The 17,031-nt window shown below is 33.4% G+C and overlaps 1 long non-coding RNA gene across 1 annotated transcript in view; it reads left to right on the top strand.

Moving 5' to 3' along the window:
- The window catches only part of LOC109025910 (uncharacterized), a 114,552-nt gene that overhangs the window by 91,726 nt on the left and 5,795 nt on the right, over window positions 1-17,031 (top strand). The gene's annotated exons all lie outside the window — the stretch shown is intronic.

Below are 17,031 nucleotides of genomic sequence, written 5' to 3'. Positions count from 1 at the left end.
GTCATGAAATCTTTGCCAGGTCCTGTGCCCAGGACTATCTCTATTCTCTCTCTCTCTCTATTCTCTCTCTCTCTCTTCTGGCCCACTTTTTTGATCTAATAGAGAATCTAGGTTTAGAAGAAAACCAAAGTGGAATAACAAAAACCAAAGTAAGTAAAACTTTCATATTTTGAATTTCTGTGAATCCCTGAAACAGCAACTACACAACAGTAAGAGTAATAGAGAAGTAGTAGCAATGATATTAGTAGTAAGCCCTTCAATTGTACCTATCTGTGCCAGGCATTGTTCTAAGTGCTTTGCATATAATAAATCAGTTAATCTTCATGACAAACCTATCAGGTAGACTTTATCATCATCTCCATTTTATACAGGAGAAAACATTTACAAAGAGGTTAACTAACTTGTCTGAGGTCAAACATCTGGAACATGCAGGAACAGGGATTTAGTTCTTTGCTCCATATTTATAAAAAATAAATGATTAGCCCTAAAGGAGCATCTATCCTCAAACTTTCTGTTAAAATTCAGTACAGTCAACATAAATATTCCAAGAAGACAATGATCTGCCCCATTGTTAAAGTGGACTTACAGCCATTCTTGATACCACATAACCTTATAATATACGTTGAAATTAGAATTTTGCGTACACTATGTTTTCTTCTGTTGATCTTATTGGTGTATTTTATATCTGTAATTTTTTGTTTCATCTCTAGTTAAATTGGAAGCATTTTCATAAGTATGAATTCTAGCAAAAATATTTATGTCAGTTATTGTTGACAAATTTTATACCAAATATAAAAATTGGACTGTGATAACCAAGATGGTGTCTGGAGACTTGCAAAGCATAAAAGCCCAAAAAACACACGAAATTCACCAGTAAACTTTTTAGTAAACAGGTCTTTCTATATATGAAAAAGGTTTTGGGGCCATCTGAAGACAAAACATGGTACCTCTTGATCAAAGATTATGACCAGCAGATACCTACCCTAATAAGAATATTTTTGGCTCTTCTGAATATGCAAATTTGTCAACATTCCTTCTTGTGGCTCTAATTATTCTGGTTATTGCAATTTATTGTTTATCTGTTGGTTGCTAGCTACAAACTGCTTTACCCTTGTCCTTATTTATCTATCACTTGTAAAAAATTTTTGATTGATTTGTAACTTTATTCGGCATTGTAATGAAAATGAGGACACAGTGGTATGGCTGGGTTTGATAATTAGAAAAGAATGGAAGGTAACGCTGGCTCCTCCATTCATTGGCTTTCTGTCTTTCTTGCCTCTCCATGTGTCATTTTTCCCTTCTGCTAATGAAGGTGTTTCAGGTAACATCTAAGGTCCTTTGCTTATCAAATAGTCTGTGATTGTTTCCCCTACTAGAGAGTTAAAAAGTAAATAAATGTGTGTACTTCTCTGAAAATAGGCTGCTTTCCTCATTGCATTCATTAGTGTTTGCTCTCCTTGTTACAGGAGATGAATGTTATATACATGAAGATCTCCATCTTGGCCAAATGATTACATCGTTTTTCTCAAAGGGGAAAATGTAAGAAAAACTGCTACATAGTCTTACCTCTAGGTAGGCAACCCATTACTATGAAGAGTTTAGTGTGATAGCAAAAACTTTTCATTACTTCTCTGTACAACACTCTCTTTCCACCATCCAACAAACATGTATTGAGTGTCCACTTTCTCCTAGGATGAAGATTTAACACAAAACAAAAGGACACACTCCCTCCCTTTATGAGTTTATATTACAATAGAAGAAGTAAAAAAAAATACTAAAATTATTTGTTGAATGGTGATAGGCACCATGAAGAATAATAAAACAGAATAAGAGAACTAGTGAACACTAGGAGAATATGTGTCCAATTTTTAAACAGTAGTGCCGGAAGACATCTCTGATGAGGTGACATTTGACTGGAGTTCTGAAGAAAATGAGGAAGTGACTCAAATGTTTATTTGAGGAAAAAATCCTCCAGGCAGAGGGAACAGGTGGAAAGACCCTGAGACAGGAGCATTTTTGGTATGTTCCAAGAATGCCAATGTGGCTGTTGTAGAATATACAAGCAGGAAATGTTAGAAGATAAAATAAGAGTTGTCAGGAGAGCAAATTATGTGGTGCTGTGGGCCTCTTGAACACTTAGGCTTTGACTAAGAGAGGGTCTGCCAGTGCAGTGTTTTGAGCTTTGGAACTACACAGTATACTGATACTTAGCATTTCTACACATCTGTGTGTAGGCATTCTTTAAACCCATTTTATTCGTGTGTTCATTGTGTTTTAAAAGAACCACTCTAGTTGCTGAGTAAAGACTATAACATCTCCTGTACGTTGAAAAGAAGGTTATTTAAAATAACTTCTGAAAAATACACATAATAAAATGAACAATTTAATGCATACTTCTGCATTTGAACATAGAACACAAAAAAGTTTACAAAAATAATATTTTGAAATTCTACATGAGTGATTACTTTAATAAATTGTCTACATGAATAAATTATTTTACAAAAGTTCACGGCCTGATGTTTTTGAAATTTAATAATGTATTTTCTCTTAATGTTTTTTTCAGTCATAGTCTTTACTAAGATATATTAATTATAGGCAAGTTAATACGATTGTCATTTTTAATAGATGGAGAAAAATGTGGTACAGCCTATGTGACTTAAAACATATTTATGGTCAGTCTTTTATATATACACTTTAAAATAACTGTAAGCATTATGTATACATTCCTACACATTTGCATATAGGCGGTACATATTGCTTAGAGAATTTAAAAATGTATATATACACATGGATATATGCACACACACATACGTCGCTTAGAAATATTTATACATGTGTATGTATGTATCCTAATTCCTCATTTAAAGATTTTTAGAATGTTTTAAAACTTAACTTATAGCTCTATGAAGTCAATTTTTCCCTTAAAATACTTCTCCTAAAGCTCTGAACACAGTGTGGGCTCACTGAAGGCAAATGATTAGCACCTAGTCACATGTTCTGAATATTTGGGGGATGCTTTCACTCTCGACACTGACAAATGGGAAATATCTTATTGAATATTTTACCTACAAACAATTCATATGCCACTCAGAATGTCTTTTACCTAATCTTAGATTTTTTTCCTTCACAATTAATAATAGAATCTAAGTCAAAAGGAGGATGGAAAATTTTCTACCTATCAATCATTCTCCAAGTTTTCCACCTCATAGCATAATTATTAAATGAGATTATACACATGAAAGCACTTTGAAAAGAGCTAGGCAAATGTGAATTATCATTTTCAGAAATTTCTGCTAAATTTTAGCTCTGCTTCCTAACTACATGAATAACTTTGGGACATTCCTACAGTGACTCCCAGAATCAGGAGACCTTTTTTCCCTTTAACTCTTGATGTGGCTGGGTCTTTCTTGCACCTCATATCTTAACTTCCTTGTCACCACCTCAGGGAGAGTTTCCATGACTCCCCAAACAAAATAGTTTCCTCTTATTATTCTCTTTCTGGAGCCCTATGTCTTTCTTCACAAGACTTAGCAGAGTTTGTAATACTTAAATCCTAACTGATCCCTTCACCTGGGGAAAGCTTTATCAAAAGTGTCTTTGTAATTTGTTACTTTGCTTATAGAACTCTAATTTTCATGAGGAAAGAAACCATGCCAATTTTATTCAATAACGTATCGACAACACTAATCACAAGGCCTGGCTCAGAACATTTGCAAAGTGAAGACAATAATAGTTCATTAGTTACGTCAAAATATTGTATAATGATCAAAAGAGATTATTTACATAAAAATGCCTCCCACTCTTATAGAAATAGGCAAATTTAAGGTGCTATGATTATCTTGAGGAATTAAAAGTTTACCAACAACCTTCAATGTGAGGCACAAAGAGTATAGAATTCCTGGACCAGCAAATAAGTAAGTTTTATCATTCTGGTTTTTGTCTTAAAATACCAGTGTGGAATGATGGGAGAATACCAAGATCATGTGGACAATACCTTTCTTAAGATTAGAGGTAGGTAGATGAAAGGCAGAGGAGACCTACAACCAAAGGTAGACCACCGGCCACTACTGCTCATTTTGCCTTTGATGTTACATGACTCAGAGTGGAAAAAAAAAGTGTTCCCCAAAGCACAAATAACGGTTAATGTGAGTATAGCTATTTCATGAAAAAATGAAATGCAACCTGGTACCCTATAGTCTCCTCAGTTAGAAAATGACTTATTATGCTTTTTTTAACTTTTATTTTATGTTCACAGGTGCATGTGCAGGTTAGTTTTTAGATAAACTTGGATCACAGGGGTTTGTTGTACACATTATTTCATCACCTAGATACTGTGCCTAGTACCCAATAATTATTTTTTCCACCCCTCTCCCTCATCCCGCCCTCCTTCAGATATGAATACCTTATAGGTTTTCATTCTTTTCATACCTGAATCATCTTTGGTGGACTACTTCTGATAGCTTTGTATGTTTCATATTTGTACAAAGACAGCAAAAATTGAACATTTTCAACATCTGTATACAATTGCTGAAGACTTTGGCTTTATCACTGAGTCTTCATCAAAGAAGTTTGTGTAGTTGTTTTTTCTGTTAATTATCATATGGTTTTACACCAATTTAGGACTACTGTTGCTATCTGCTAGCACCAGAAATGGATTTTTCTCTATTTTATATTCTGTAGCAGAAAGGAGAGAAATACAAGGAATTACACAAAATATTCTTCATTTTGGAGGGCAGAAAACAATTTATGCATTGTTCAGGACTACAAGATTAATGAAGACTACATCCTTTTAGGTTTACTTCCTGTGTTACAATCACATTTATCATTTGCTATCCCTATCTGAACATACAGGAAGTTGTATTTAAATTTTTATTTCTATTTATATGCTGGCAGATGTAGATATTTTAGTCAAAATCAAATGCATATTCTAAGGCAAGGCAGCAGAATTAAATACAAGGAACGGAGATATTACTTGTGGTTTGTATGAACAGGCGATGCTTGTTTGAGATGGTGGATGGTGGTATTTAGTCTGGAATGTCAAGACTAGTGTGATCTCAAAAACTATATATCAAAATGAGAAATATTTTAGGCACATGAAATAAATATCTGACATTTTCTTTTAAGTAAATACAAGCAGTCCAAATTATTACATGCAGAAGCGTAGAAATAAAGAAGGCCATAAAGGTAATTTGAGTTTGGATATGGAAGTTCTTTACCATTATGTGAAAACATAACATTTAAAAAAAGAAACAGTGGATCCTGACCAGGTTTTGAGCAACAGATTGGAATGATTAAGACTTTGGCAAAATCAGCCTTGCAGGTATAAATTAAAGTACAAACAAAATCACAGAATTCAGATTTTTGAACAGTCAAGAGATCAAGCAATAGGACCAGATAAGAATACCTAAAACAAGAATTGTGGCTGTTCAAACCATCTAAGACAGAAGAAGTCCAACAAGACATTTTGTTAGGAATATAAAGCTCAAAGACTGTATGAAAATAGATACACAATGTCATAAATTTGCTGAAATAATGATGTGCTCCTAAATGAGGCATTTAAATTTTTCATCAGCTGACAAATGATAGCAATTTAACAATGACGATTAACTGAGGTAAAGTCAATGGCAATTTAACTTTGCATTCTGAGAAAGACATAATTGAAAATATACAAGAATAGCATATATAAATTAATTGAGATAATATGATAAAATGAAAACAGCTCTAGACTAATCAGGAGATATTTTCTCACAAGTCAGCATGCTTCTATGGAATTGGGTTCCCTATTTGCAACATAATAAATATGGGTAGGCTATTTCATACAGCTTCTTCCAGCTTTCTTAAATTCTAAGACTATGACTCGGACATGAACAGACACTTCTCAAAAGAAGACATTTATGCAGCCAAAAAACACATGAAAAAAATGCTCACCATCACTGGCCATCAGAGAAATGCAAATCAAAACCACAATGAGATACCATCTCACACCAGTTAGAATGGCAATCATTAAAAAGTCAGGAAACAACAGGTGCTGGAGAGGATGTGGAGAAATAGGAACACTTTTACACTGTTGGTGGGACTGTAAACTAGTTCAACCATTGTGGAAGTCAGTGTGGCGATTCCTCAGGGATCTAGAACTAGAAATACCATTTGACCCAGCCGTCCCATTACTGGGTATATACCCAAAGGACTATAAATCATGCTGCTATAAAGACACATGCACACGTATGTTTATTGCGGCATTATTCACAATAGCAAAGACTTGGAACCAACTCAAATGTCCAACAATGATAGACTGGATTAAGAAAATGTGGCACATATACACCATGGAATACTATGCAGCCATAAAAAATGATGAGTTCATGTCCTTTGTAGGGACATGGATGAAATTGAAAATCATCATTCTCAGTAAACTATCGCAAGAACAAAAAACCAAACACCGCATATTCTCAGTCATAGGTGGGAATTGAACAATGAGAACACATGGACACAAGAAGGGGAACATCACACTCTGGGGACTGTTGTGGGGTGGGTGGAGGTGGGAGGGATAGCATTGGGAGATATACCTAATGCTAGATGAAGAGTCAGTGGGGGCAGCACACCAGCATGGCACATGTATACATATGTAACTAACCTGCACATTGTGCACATGTACCCTAAAACTTAACATATAATAATAATAAATAAATAAATAAGACTATGACTCAAGAATTGAGGACTTCAAATTAGGTAGTTTCTAAGATTGCTTCCAGCTGTAAAATTACATTATTCTATACATCTAGATTCTTACATCTTTAATTTTTTAATTTACAGTTTTCTTAATACAATAATTAGATTTACCAATAATTGGATTAAATTATATTGACTTTTTTGGTGGTATGTATATCTATGTATGTGTGTGTGTGTTTGTGTTTATGTGCATATATATATATATATATATATATATATGTGCAAATGTATTGAGGTAACTTTTTTCCTAACATTAAGTTTAATCACTAACCCCCATAGTTTTATTGTATTGTAATTGACATGTGTTGAACTACACATATTTAACTATACAGTTTGATATATTTTTACAAATGCATATGCCTGTGAAACCATTAGTACACTCCAGATAATGAAACATTCATCACATTAAAGAGTTTCCTTGGGATCCTTTAAAGATGTCCCTCCAGTCACTGTTTACTCCATCCCCAGGCAACCACAGAACAACATTCTGTCACCATTCGTAAATTTTTATTTTCTAGAAATTATGTAAATAAAAAACACAAAATATGTACAATTGACCCTTGGATAATATGAGCTTGCACTTCACAGGTCCACTTGTACATGGATTTTTTTAAAACAAAATTTACACTGAATATTCCTGTCTGCCTCTCCTGCCTCCTCTTCCACTTCCTTTACCTTTTCTGCCTCTGCTACCCCAGGACAAAAAAAACAACTTCTCTTTCTCTTCCTCCTTGGTCTACCCAACATGAAGACAACGAGGATGAAGACCTTTATGGTGATATATTACATATAACAGGCAAAATATGTGTTAATTGACTGTTTATGTTATTAGTAAGGCTTCCAGTAAATAGTGGGCTATTAGTAGTTAAGTTTTGGGGAAATCAAAAATTATACATGGATTTTTTTACTGCACAGGGGGTTGGTGCCCCTAAACCCTGTGTTATTCAAGGGTCATCTCTACTTCTTTTCGGTCAGGCCTCTTCACTCAGCATAATTATTTTGTGATTCATCCATCTTATAGCATGTGTCAATATTTCATTCCTTTTCATTGCTAAGTAGCATTCCATTGCATGGATACCCCATGAATATACCACAGTTTGGTACATATTCACCTTCTGATGAACATTTGGTTTGTTTCCGGTTTTGGAATATTACAAATAAAGCCTCTAGGAACATTTATATATGAGAGTTTGTGTACATATGTAGTTGCAGTGTTTTCAGCAAGAAATCTGTCATCCTTATGTTTGTTCCTCTGCACATAATGTATCTATAACTACTTTCAAGAGTCTGTCTTTATTGCTGGATGTGAGCAATTTTATTATAATTTACCTTTGTGCAGTTCCCTTCCTATTTCTTGTGTTTGGGGTTCATTGGGATTTTTAGATCTATGGGTTTATAGCTATGATCAAATTTAGATAAATTTTGATATTGCTTCTTCAAATATTTTGTTTCCTAATCCTCCTTTCTCTCTTATTTGCTTCTGCCCCATGGAGGACTCCAAGTATACATATGTTTAGGCTGCTAAAAGTTGTCCAACATTTCGTTGACACTGTGCTCATTTTTGTTTATTTATTTTTATTCTCTTTGCTCGTGGTTTGGATCATTTCTATTGCTATGCTTTAAATTTCACTTCCCTTTTCTTCTGCCACATCAACTCCATTATCAGTGCAGTTATTTTCCACCCCATATGTTGTTTTCATTTCTAGAAGTTTGAGTTGGGATTTTTAAATATATATCCTTCATATCTTTCCTTAAATTTTGGAAAAAATGAAATGAAGTTATAATATTTTAATGTCATCGTTTGCTGATTCTAACATTTCTGACAGTTGTGGGTCAGTTTTTCTCCTCATTTTGGTTTGCATTTTCTGGCTTCTTTAAATGTTTGATGATTTTTGGTTGGATGTCAGAAATTGTTAATCTTGTTATATTTTGAATATGTTTATATTTCTGTATTACAGATTTTTTTTCTAGGAAAAAGTTGTTTGTTGGAAGGGCTTTAAACACTTGGGTTTTTATGGTTTATTAGTCATAAGCAGAGTCATGCCCAGTCTAGAGGAAATTACAAGTATTGAGACAAAATTTTTATGAGTACTCTACGCTGTGTACTGTGAATCATGAGATCTTCCAATCTGGCTGGTGGGTACAGGCACTCTTCTAAACCTCATGTATTGCCGTGTCGTTGTTCCCTCACATCCTTTTGGGAAGTTCATCCCTCAGGCTTGCATAGTTTCTTCATATGCACTCACTCAATGATTAGCTGAATGCTTGAAGAGACTTTCTGTAGTTCCCTGAAATTCTTTCTAACCATAGCTCTCTACTCTCCTGTATGCTCTTTATGAACTCTTCATGTGCTTGAGGCACAGTTTACTGGGATTTGCCTGTGCATCCTCTCCCTGTGCCCTACTCTGGTAGCTCAAGAGAATAAGCTATATAACTGGGCTCATCTCATGTGTTTCCCATCACTTAGAAATTATCATTCTTCATTGTCTGATGGTCACTTTCTGGAAACCATTGTGTTTGTCCATTTTGTGTCATTTCAGAATAGAAGCAGGTGAGGGTGATGGTAAATTATGTCTATGTTTTATCTATGTTGGACAAAAGCTTTATTTGATTTTTTAGCTTAAGGGTCTCTCAATCTCAAGATTTTTAGGAAGTAGGAAGGATATTCTACTTTCTAAAAAAGTCTCAGTTATGCAGTTAAATATATTGCTATGAATTACCATTTATCTCCAAGTAACAAACTACTTATTAAGGAATATCCATATAAAACCTTTAAACCATACCCACTCTATGTGTTATGTCAAGGTATACTTATCATCATAAAAAATCAGTAGTGTCACCTAGAAGAAGATAACTGGCCACCAAGAGAGATCTTTCCAAGATGGCCTTTAACTTGGTGAACTCAGTAGTGCCTAAAGTCAGTCTCTTTACTTTAATAACTCAGAAAATAAGTCATGTCAATGTGCCTAAACGTAGAGTAATTGGGATTTTTAGTTGATGCTGTATATAGAATTATAGGATTCTATGCAGAAATAAACAAATGAAAGCAAAAACAAACGAAATATATATGTGTGTATAATATATGTGTGTATATATAGTATATATAGCATATTTTATGGTAAATATAAAATATATATTTCAAATGTATGTACATATATTTTATATATTTCACATATATTTATGTATATATGTGTGCATGTATATATGTGTGTGTATATTTTTCATATATATGTATGTGAAATATATATTTCATACACTATGCATATACACACATATATACACAGTTGTATATTTTTATATATAATATATACACACAAACATGAAATATATATATATATATATATATATATATATATATACATATTTCACCTACTATATGTATGCCAGGCTCTGTTAGATACGTTGATAATGACATGTCAAAATAATCATTTATGAACTTACAAGGAGAAATATAATTGTCATGAAGATCAAACAGTCATTTTACTCTAATGTGTTTGTCCTCTTTCTGTATGTAAGCAACATGAAAAGTCAGTAGCATGCCTAGTGATGAAGAATTTATATGTTAAATGAAATAAAACCAGTTCATTGGAAATGCATTTACTGTGGCAATGTCCCTTTTTAAGAACATATTTCCAAATAGAATCAGTGAAGAATATAAATTTGAGTATAAACATTGACTCAAGTCCTGCCTTGAGTTGTTAAACATTACACTACATCTTAAAACACGATTTAATTTGAAAAAAACTCTTCTCTATGTTAGATTCTGAGTGACATTTGGTTTTAAGATAAAGATCAGTGTGGGCTTTGAAATAATATTGCATTCCAGCTACTAACTAAACTGACTTCCTTAGAACGTTTATAAATGTTGTACAAACCATTCTAAGGAATCCCAAACATTACTGTTTGGTTGAGGCTTTATTTTGCACATTTGATTTTAGTGACACAAAGAGAACACTGAATTTGGTTGGCAGACATTATTATCACATTTCATTTCAATGGTATAATTTGTAAAGCCCATTCAAGCTTTTCTATATTTCATTCTACAGCATTAAGAAACTTCATAATTTTCTTAAATCAATTGCATACATCTGCATGCCACAGTCTTTTTGTGGATCAGATTGACTTTTTTTGTATTTAGAGATAATATTACTGGATACTAAAGAGGCTTAAAAGAATGTATTTGTCCAGAAGTTCCCTTTATACCACCCAGAACTCTTCTGCCTTTGTAGTAGCCATGCAACAGTAACTAACTAGCTTGATTTTGCTTGAGGAAATCTGCCTTTATGCCACTTAGAGAAAATTACTCTTAACCATGTTGTAAAAATAAAAGTATAAAAAACTAACTTCCATTCAAATTGCTATCCTATAAAAAGATTATTGTGTACTTTGGAAATAGTTTTATTTGATGAGGGGAAAATGTACAACGTTTGGCAGAAATTAGCTATCAAACATTTCAGATAATTTACTGAGAAGTGAAGTTTTCATAAATAATGAGTTGTGTCTTGATGGTGTTATTGTATGGTCACTATTAGACATGATTTCTTTCCAGGGAAGGCTCAGAGAAAGACTACGAATTGAAGAAAGGAACCTGTATCAAACTACATGTTTTTGAGAAAATTAAATTTCCATCCTTACATAAGTAATAATAGCAAGGAAATATATATTAATATTACTATATTAACATTTGTTCTTTTTAAACAAATTCTTACAAGAACCTTTAATTAATATAAAAGCTCATATAAAATATACTTATTTTCAACTTGATTATATTTCATCTACAACTTATCTTCTTGTACTTTCACTTTAAATGCTTGAGTTTTATCATTTAGATCATTTAATCTATGTATCTAACATAATACAATAGCAGAACTATAATGTTATAGCTATAATGTTCTGGGCAAGAGGTAAACAAACTATTCCTTAGAGATTTTATTGTTTTCATCAAGCTGACTCAGTATGAATAGAATTTGAAGATGTATCAATAAGAATACAATGCACCATTTTTTAAACATTGTGCTTCTGCTTCTGCCAGCAACTGGCCACTACATGTATTGGAGGCATTTAAGATCATCTAGTTGCACTGTAAGGGCCACTTTTTCCTTCCAGGGAAATAAATATTTCCCTTAAACATATTTTTAAAACAACAGATGAGATCAATAACATTGAAGAAATAATACGAGCATGAAGTCTTTCAGCTTTACTTCTCAAGCTATACTAGAGGAGACTTTAACAAGGTATTGAGACAATAAAAGAGTATAAGGTGAGGAATAATATTAATCTAATGCTTAGCTATTAAAAGTCTACATTATAAAGGCACTCGGTATTGGGATGAATAAGGAAGTACTGTTTGGTGAGCATCCATGATGAAACCTCTCCTAACTTTCCCTAAAAATCCCAGAAGGTAAAAGAAATAAAGGATATCCATTGAAATTTAGAACTGATTAACATAAGGTATTTCTACTAACTGCAAAGATAGACCCAGTTAAGAAAAACAAATCACTCTATATAGAGATGGAGAGCTATCCTTTTATGCTATGAATTACAACTCTCACATTATCAGAGCACGATTTCTCAGATTTCTTTTTAAAGTAAACTTGCAAATATGGTTAAAAATGAAAAGCAAAATTAAAACATTATATTTTAAGAGGAGAAATAAATTATAGTTATGATTTGATCACAAGAATCTGAGTATCAAATCTCAAAGTATATTAACAAACACAGGTAAAAAGACAAACAATACTAAAATTAAAACATCTTACATACCTTCTAAATCATAGGTGAAGATAAATGGCAGGTAGAGTAAGTCATTGATGGTAAAGAAAGAGGGAGAAAGGATATATCAGAAAGAAAGAAAAGTTCCAGAAATCTATCTTCCCCTCTTTAAATCCAGAGGAAATTACACAATAAATATATTTTTAATGCAAAGTCATGAGAAACACACAATAATCACGAGCAAACTAAGAGAGTGAGGCTATTCTAGATGGCATAAAGTAGATGACTGTAGACTGGGAGCAAAATCTACTTAAAAAAACAGAAGAACATACTACTCCAAATAGAAACCAGAAGGCAGAGAGCATTTAAATACAGAAAAAGACAAAAGAAAGAAAGGAAACATTAACGGCAAGAAAACAACAAAACACATTTATCTCCTGAAAGAACTCTGAAGAGAACCGGGAACAGAAGAAATGAAGGATGAAAAACATGAGACGTTGTCAAAATAAAATTAATTAAATGTAGGTCCCTACACTCAGAGCAGCCAACTTAAGAACAGGAACCAAGGCTAAATCACTCAACACTGCTCTCTAAAGTCATAGTTCTGACAGGACACTCTTAGAGTGACCATGGTTGCTAGGGCCTGATAATCAAAGCAGTGTTTGTGGTAATTCATTCACTATATGCAACCTCATATCCAGACTCTCTCTCTCAAATATCACCTGAAAACTTTACTATAATAAAAAAATGATGTCACATAAAGAGCATGACTTTTTACTGCTTAAGAAATACACTCCATCTTTCAAAAAGTAATATGTCTCCTTCTCCACACGATGTAAAAATAAAAGCAATCTTCTATATTTTGAGAAAATGTTGCCACATCAATAAAAGAGACAAATCAATATCAACAAACTGAAAAACTCCAAAGAAACAGAATTAACTTAAGAAAGAGATGGTGTTAAAATGAGTAAAATGGATATTTCTCTGGTGATTCAAGAAAAATAAACCATATTCTGAAATTAAATGCATGCATCAAAATCAAAAAGAGCAAAACAAAACAAATACCTTCAACACATAAAATTTAAATATTTAGTTTTTATAAAAGATGTTAGATCACTACCTCACACCACACACAATTGCCAGGATGGTTAATAGAATGTCAATCAAGCTGTTTAAAAAAGTGAACTATACAAGCAATAGAAGACTTCAGGTAATGGTGTACTTATTTTTCCTTGCTGTATTTCCAGCATCTAGAAAACTGTATGACAGAGTAGGTGCTCAATAAATATTTGTTAAAGCCTCAATTTCAATTGGCTATACTTCCCAGAATGCCTTTGTCTCACTATAAAACCAGAAAAGTAAAACCAAAGAAGCTCTGTACTTGGGGACATTCACAGTGATTGGGGGCTAACACTGGGCTGAAAACTTGCAAAAGCTGTGAAAGTTTACACACTGAACTATAAGACCATGGCATCTTATTCTGTTTCAGGAAATGCCAGTAGCTAAATATAAAACCTATCCTTACCACTACCATGAAGGAGATTGAACTATTCATCTCTACAAAAATTAAATGTACCCAGAGTAAAAATATATTGTTATTTGCATGTCTCACAAGGAAGAAACTGGCTCACCACCTCAAAATCTGGTGTGAATCTGGTACTCATCCAGAGCCTCCAATCAAATTTTTGGTGTCTTCCTCTTCAAATAAACAGCCAAGGTTCACTTGACTTTTGGGGAAATAATCCACGTAAGAAATTCCAAGGATTACTAAAAAAACAAAATAAAAATAAGCAAAGACAATGTGGACAGCAAAAACAAAACAAATCTTCAAAATCTACAGTATATCTATCCACAAATTAAAACAAAGGATGCTATTAAAAAAACAAAGAACAAAAAGAAATGTAAAATATAGATAATTTTTAAAATGAAGAATAATAACTCTGAGGAATCATTTATAAAAATTTTAAATTGGACAAAGATACAGATGATTGAAGGGAAAACAGTAGTGAATTAGAGAATCAATCTGGGAAGAACAGTGTCAGAATAGTTGAGACACTATCAACCAGCCATATTGCCTTGGTTTGAAATCTAGATCCTTACCTTACTAGTTACGTGGCAGTGAGTGTCAGTTATGTTGTGTATAAATTAGGGAATACGACAGGATATTCTTCATATTATTGTAATAAGCTGAATGTTAATATTAGTAAAATCCCCAGAACAGAACCTGATATAAATACTATATCAGTTTTTATTAACAATTTAGTGTCCCTTCACACCTTTACTGGCTTTACTTATCTTTCAACAGCTTATGGCTTGTGGCATTTACTCTTCTTTTTGTCTGGAAAATTTTTTATTCACATTTTTCATAAGTACCTTTCTTAAACCATTTGTTTCTGATGAATGATGTGAGATCATTCAAATATCATCGCTGCAGAGACTGCCCTATTCATCCTAAAACATAGCCCCTATCCCCTCTAATTTACCTTACTTTATTTTTATTTATAGCATTTATTTCAACCTGAAATTATAAGCGCATTAATGCCTTTGGTTATTGCTTATACCTACCACCGAAAGATATATTCCATGAAGCAGGAACATAGTTTATTGTTTTTATCCCTGTATGTTCAGTGCCTAGAAAAGTCCCTGCCACATAATGGGTGCTCAGTAAATATCTGTTCATCACAACACAGCAGAGTGGTTAAGAACAAAAACTTTAGAATCAACCTGCCTGTGTTTCAATTCCACTTCTATTAACAACTCTATGCCTTCAGCAATTTACTTAACTTTATTTTAGCCAAACTGGGATAATAGTAGGACTTTTTTAATGTTCTGATGATTAAATACAAATAAAACACTTTGAGGTCTGTTTGGCACATATTTATAGATGTGAGCTATTATTATTAGCTAAAATGTTTTGAACGAATAGCACCATGAATGAATTTATGAAGAAATAAAGGAATGAAAAGCATAGGTGAAATGGGACTTTATAGGTTGCCTTGCTTAATTTTTTTACAACCAACATGTTTTTCTTTTTAACCATTTTAATGCTTAGAAAACAAATTTTAACACTAATAGAAATTTAAAAATCTGTATTTTTTTCTAACAGGAAAAAAGGCACAAGGCTTACAATTATTTTTCCCACTTCTCAGTTCTCTCTGCATCAAACATATTATCTTCAACCTTGAAGTTCATGTCAAGTTACTCCCAATGAGAAAGACAGCAATGCAAACATACCAGTTATTCTGTTACTCTCTTTTAACCCCAAAACCCCATAATCCAAGGTTTGTCCTTCTGTGCCCTGCTTGTAATTAGGGAGGCTGACCCCTGTGGACTGCATCTCCTTTGCTTTTTCACTTCCAAGCTTCCCTTTGGAGTCAACCAATAAGAGACACTGATAGGGGATCAGAGAAAAGGAGAACAGAAAGCATGGTGTTTTACTAGTTGGCCTCTATCTCCCCGAGCTCTGTGCCCAGTACCAACAGTGCCAGTGGCTACATCCCTCTATGGCCACAGCTACTGTAGGACTGCCCGTCTCCTATAGATCCAAATTTTACTTCCCTTGCTCCTTTAGGCACAGGGAAGGTAAATGGCTCCCTGCTATTGCTAATCCCTAGGCGTCTCATCATCCCTGGTTGGTGTTTGTAAATCTGCCACCAATTCCGTAAATAATCCCTTCATTAAGTAAGTTATTTCCAAAGTCTTTTAAATACTCCATCGACTTCTTGACCAACAGTCAGAAAATTATGTTTCATAAGATGGCTGTAGCATGTGACAAATGCAAAAGTTATGCTTTATTCACCATCAGCCTTCATGGCACAAAGGTAATAACTCTTCATGGAAGAAGGTGATTCTGTTTCTGTTTGTCGTCTATGGGCATCTACTAGTTTTGGATTTCTTCCTCTTTCAGCTCCTGAAGCTTTTTATACTAAGATATTGTAAGAGGGGTGGAAGTTGGGGAAGGCTTTGAGCCATTTGACAAATGAAGCCTTTCCTTGATCAAGTCCACACAATGTTCTGCTAAAGATTCCTGAAGAGAAATTAGGTTTTGCTAAATTCTCAGGAGTCATATTTTTAGAATTTACATGACAATTTGGGATTGAAAATCATAGGGGAAAATTAATTTGGCATAAACATGTTTGAAAATTTTCTATCTAGACAAATTATGTTAGGTCTCCTGGGTATACATTTCTAAGATGAAAATAACCACTAAAACCTAACTAACTTCAGCTAAGAGGGCAGATGAGGACATTTTATGTTGGTTTAAACTAGTCCTGTTCCTCCTAGTCACCATAGGCATTGTCTTTCCTGAATATTTGAATTTTTGAGGAAAAAAGTGGCTCTAAGGAGGAATACCTAGAGAAGAATAAAACCTTTGTCTGTGACAGTGAATATATATATAGATACATACATATATATACATATATATATATATATTTTTTTTTTTTTTTCTGAGACAGAATCTCGTTCTGTCACCCAGGCTGGAGTGCAGTGATGCAATCTCAGCTCAACAGTGAATATATTGTAAGAAAATACATATTTCTGTATTTTATGACATCCATGTTACATGATTTTGTAGAAAAACATCTTTAGGAA

The sequence above is a fragment of the Gorilla gorilla genome, chromosome 11 (genome assembly GCF_029281585.2).
Source record: "Gorilla gorilla gorilla isolate KB3781 chromosome 11, NHGRI_mGorGor1-v2.1_pri, whole genome shotgun sequence".
NCBI lineage: Eukaryota > Metazoa > Chordata > Mammalia > Primates > Hominidae > Gorilla > Gorilla gorilla.
This window is presented reverse-complemented; position numbering and strand designations above follow the sequence as displayed.